The sequence below is a fragment of the Prionailurus bengalensis genome, chromosome B4, assembly GCF_016509475.1.
Source record: "Prionailurus bengalensis isolate Pbe53 chromosome B4, Fcat_Pben_1.1_paternal_pri, whole genome shotgun sequence".
Lineage (NCBI taxonomy): Eukaryota > Metazoa > Chordata > Mammalia > Carnivora > Felidae > Prionailurus > Prionailurus bengalensis.
Window position 1 is genome coordinate 43,510,067 of NC_057358.1, and position 5,156 is coordinate 43,515,222.

Here is a 5,156-nt window from a genome sequence, read left to right on the forward strand (position 1 = left end):
ATGTGTTTAAATGTGAGAGCTTTTAGCCTTGTAGGAATTGAAATCTTTACTTGTCTTTTACTCTAAGACCTGAGTGAATATATCGCTCTCAGATGATACCTGTATCCCTCATGTTTTTTTGTTTCTAATTGTTTATTTGTGTCAGGGTGGGCGGGGGGGAGAGGGCAGAAGAGAGAGGGGGAGAGAAAAAACCAAACAAACTCCATGTTGTCAGTGCAAAGGTGGACGCGGGCTGGATCCCAAGAACTGTGAGATCATGACCTTACTGGAAACCAAGAGTCAGATGCTTAATGACTGAGACACCCAGGCGCCCCTCTCTCTTTGTTATCTAACTGTTTTCTGCTCTGTTTTCCATAGCACCCACCCATGGCTTAACTCTAATTCATGATGTAGGGGTATTACTGAGTGTTGTACAGAAAAATATGTTTTGGGAAATATAATATCCCTGGAGTCTCCAAATTTCACCATTTCTTTTCTGTATTATCAGATAAACCCGTTGTTGGCGATGGGTTTCTAGCCCAGTTTCTCCAAAACTATGAAATGGAAGATGATATTAAAATGCTGTTGGAGATGCCAGCAAATGGAGAAAAAGAAATGACAGGAAAGGAAGATGTGTGTCAAGCTCCTTCACGAGGTTTGTCTGTGTCTCTAAGAGGTTTTGAAGATGACTGGGGTGGGGCAAAAGTTAGGGATGAGACATCAGAGACCAGATGTTGTATTTCTGGTTTCTTGCATATGCTTTGGACAGATTTCAGGATTTTAGCCTCTATCAGTTGGATTGTTCATTCACATAGTCACTCTTTCATGTATATATTTCTACATGGGTGGATCTTAATCTCAAATATCCCCAAGTCTGGAAAAACTGACCTTCTTCATTTCCCCTTCAGAGCTGGCTTTCTTTGAAGTGTCAGATTGGAAGCCGGATGATCAGGAGGCAGAGAAAACATCGCTGGTTCCTGAGCGGGACCAGGATGGAATGTGGGAATCAAGAACAGAGAAGAAACTCAGGAAAACTCGCCACCATGGCCGGAAAAAGGTAAGGCCGATGGCAAGTCGTGCGGAAAATTCGTCTCCCCAAAATGGCCATGTGTCTTGATGTCAGAGGTCTCCTTCCAAGGAGAATAGCCTCTAACTTGGTATTATTAGGAAAGAAAAGAGAGTCGTTTCCAATAGTTGCAATTTCCCAGAGTTGTACTCATCTGGAGAGTACAGCAACATGAACAGTTTGCAGTGATGAAAACGTGGACAATGAAAGAATAGAGTTTCCAAAATTTTGCATGAAATAAGATTGAATAATACGTCCCATTTGATTGTGTTTTCCTTAAGGTAATCTCGCACCATAAAAAGAGGAGACAGTTTCTCAAAATGTTGTACGAAACAATGGAAGAAGTGAAGAGCTGTGTGAGTACTCCCAACCTGCTCCATGGTCACTGAATTCTGTCTTTTTCCAACACCTTTATGTGTTTCTTTGCGGTTTCTTTGGCTTGACCAGCGGCCGTGGGCTGAGATCCCCATCAACAATGAAACCCATAAGACACCTCATTCTTTGTGTTGTCCAATTTATTAACTTTTTAAAAAATAGATATATTGTTAAACTTTATTTATGTAGTTTGAGAGAGAGAGAGGGAGAGAGGCAACATGGCTGCTAGGGCATGAGTTGGGGAGGGGCAGAGAGAGAGAGAGAGAACCCCAAACAGTCTCCATGTTGTCAGCCCAGAGCCGGACGTAGGGCTCGAACTCAAGAAAGCATTAGGTTGTGACGTGAGCTGAAACCAAGATTTGGGGGCTTAACCAACATAGCTCCCAGGCATCCCTGTCTGTCTGAGTGTTGTGATGCAAAGTCTTACAAATACGAAACTTATCACTTGTGTTCATCTTGAGAATACCGTGAGAGTATACAGAACACACGTGTCAGGTCACTGAAGAGAATATTTCTTTTCACATTTTGTTTCTGAAGTGTGGACTTTATCCAAGTCTCCAGCTACCCACAGCACCCCGGAAGTGCACAATTAATTTTAACATGTTTTAAACGTTTCTTCCAGGAAGAACTTGTTTCAAATATGCTACATGCTCTGAAATGACCACTGCTTGTAGAAGATCAGCCACTGGAAATATTCGTGGACTTGCTTTCATCGACTCAAGATTTCAGAGAGTGCAACACTGTGAATCCGTGTTACTTTTGTGTACCTCGACCTGGGCTTACTTGTCACCAGCGCCATTAGAGGTCTGACGGCCGCATCGAAATTTGAGAAATGATGTTTTAAAGGCAACTGCAATTGTGATAAGTGGAGAGTCCAATGAATATACGGTGTTGTTATAAGAGGTTGTACCAAAAGGTGTCTTGATGTTCAATGATTATTGTATCTGTAAATAAAATGTATTATTTTGATGTGTGGCTGGATTGTATTTGATTGTATTTTAGGTAGAATTGTTCACCTCTACTCCTATTTGGTATTGATTAGTTTTCGTTGTTGGGGCCATATCTGGGCGTTTTGGCATTAAGCTGACTTGATCAAATGAAGGCGAGTCCCTTGTTGGGATAACAGTTGAAATATTATTGTAAGTGCCCAGCTCTGTCAAGGTTAAGTATGTAACTCAGGTAGGAAGCCATGTCTAGGTGACTCTATTTGTCAAGCAATCTTGGTGATCTTTTCTGGGTATGGAATCTGTTCTAGCTTTTGATTACCTTGTGTCAAATGTAGCCATTTACTTTATACTAGGAAGAGTCTCCATTTGAAAAAAATTTTTAACAAGTATTTATTTTTGACTACATAGAGAGAGAGAGAGAGAGAGAGAGAGAGTGAGGATAGGTGGGGGGAGGGGTAGAGAGAGAGGGAGACACAGAATTTGAAGTAGGCTCCAGGCTCCGAGGTGTCAGCATGGAGCCCGACACGGCGCTCGAACTCACAAACCTGGAGATCATGACCTGAGCCAACTTAAGAGGCTTAACTGCCTCAGCCACCCAGGTCTCCCGGAAAAGTCTAGGTTTAGATTTCACTGCTCTTTTAAGTGCGATTTTCTATTTTATTTCTTTTTACTTTGATCTTTGTTAGGTCACTCTTGAAATTCTTGGAAGTTAGCTTTTTGTAAGATTCACAAAGTTTTTGTTATTTTATTTATTTTTGAGAGAGAGAGAGAGAGAGAGAGAGTGTGTGTGTGTGTGTGTGTGTGTGTATGAGCAGGGGAGGGACAGAGAGAGAGGGAGACACAGGAACTGAAGCAGGCTCCAGGCTCTGAGCTGTCAGCACAGAGGGGGACCCGTGGCTCTAACTCATAACCCGAGTGATGGTGACCTCAGCTCAAGTCAGACGCTTAACAGACTGAGCCTCCCATGTGCCCCTCTTAAGATGTTTAATTTCATAACATGTGGTATTGAGAGAATTCTTGACAGTCTTTCTTCTATTAGCATATTTGAAATCAGACCTTGTCCTCACAGTGCTACTTTTCTTCTGTCCTGGTGGTTGTGGTGTGATGAGTCTTTATTTTCATTTCTTTGTAAATAGTTCGTAATCTTAGTTGTGGCAACCCTATCGTTAATTTGCATAACAGGGTTTCAATTACTCTCTTTCTTTCTTGCTGGTGTTGAGTGGGAAATCAAGCCTTTCGTTCAGTTATGGTTTTCAGTTCTCTCTCTCCTCATGTGGGAAGATGACTTCCTCATGCAGTTCCATGGATCTCTGGGCAGTAGGATCTTTCTAGAACCCATGTTTCAGAGTTTCCATTACCCCCTTTTATTAACTTTAAAAAAATTTTTAAAAATGTTTATTTATTTTTGAGAGAGAGAACGTGTAACCAGGAGCAGGGCCAAGAGAGGGAGTCACAGATCTGAAGAAGGCTCCACCCCCCCAGCTGTTAGCACAGAGCCAGATGTGGGACTTGAACTCAACAACCATGAGCTCTGGACCTTAGCTGAAGTCGGACGCTTAACCCACTGAGCCACCTAGGCAGCCCCCTGAATCCTACTTTGATCCAAGGAATATTCACCTAAAAAAGAAGCTCCAAACTCAAAACAGATGACTTTGGGAGTAAGGAGGAATTGCAATTTGAACCGGGCAAAGTGAGGCAAGGCACAGGTGGGTGAGTTGAGGGCGTGGCGGAGGCTGTGTTAATGAGCTGGGAATCCAAAGAGGGGAGAGGCACTCAGAATCTGCTAGAATGAAAAGAGAGAGCAGCTTTGAAAATTCCCCCAGCAGACAAAAGCAATCCAATCATCCAAATGCAGTTCCCTTGGGCTTCTTTGGTGAGACCGACCTGATCGGGGGCATTTCCTGTTCACATGTCTGGACACTGTAGGTGAATCAACACATCACGAGGGTCACACAAGGCAACCCCTGACCAATTCCCTATCATTTCAGACGATGTCAAAGTTATTAGTTTTCTGTAAATCGGGCACTTATGGAAAATCAGCCCCGTAGTTCTTACACGTTGTTTTCCTAATTGCAGAGCACGTACGCAGGAGATATTTCCTTTTGGATCCTCTGGGTCCAATTTGAGGTTGAAATTCTTCCCCAAAGTTGCAAAGGACACAAAATGAAAGAGAAAAAGAGATGAGAGAAAAAACGTGGATATAATGATGGACAAAACAGGCAGGTGACAATTTTAAATAAATACAATCAGTGCTTTCGGGGACACCTGGGTGGCTTAGTCGATTCAGTGTCAGACTATGGGTTTCGGCTCAGGTATGATCCCACCTTCTCCTGACTTAGATCCCCACATGGGGCTCGGTGGGGGCAACCCACGGCCTGCTTGGGATTCTCTCTTTCTCCCTCTCTCTCTGCCCCTCCGAGACTTGTGATGTCTCTATCTCCAGAAATAAATAAATAAATAAATAAATAAACAAACAAATAAATAAACTTAAAAATAAAATCAAAGAAGGGGCGCCTGGGTGGCTCAGTCGGTTGAGCGGCTGACTTCGACTCAGGTCACGCTCTTGCAGTCCGTGAGTTCGAGCCCCGCATCGGGTTCTGTGCTGACAGTTTGGAACCTGCAGCCTGCTTGGAATTCTGTGTCTCCCTCTCTCTCTGCCCCCCTCCATTTGCACTGTGTGTCTCTCTATCTTTCAAACATGAATAATTTAAAAGAAAAAGAAAAAGAAATAAAATAAAGGGTACTTTCAAATGTTGTCAGACCGGAAATTTTACTGCAGTTTCTCCAGG

The 5,156-nt window shown here is 43.0% G+C and overlaps 1 long non-coding RNA gene across 1 annotated transcript; it reads left to right on the forward strand.

The window, feature by feature from the left end:
- The first annotated feature begins 806 nt into the window (after positions 1–806).
- Positions 807–2,385, forward strand: LOC122473855. The gene is made up of 3 exons (XR_006294729.1): positions 807–1,036; positions 1,327–1,401; positions 2,043–2,385. It is a non-coding gene; the product is annotated as an uncharacterized LOC122473855 (long non-coding RNA).
- The last annotated feature ends 2,771 nt before the right edge of the window (positions 2,386–5,156 follow it).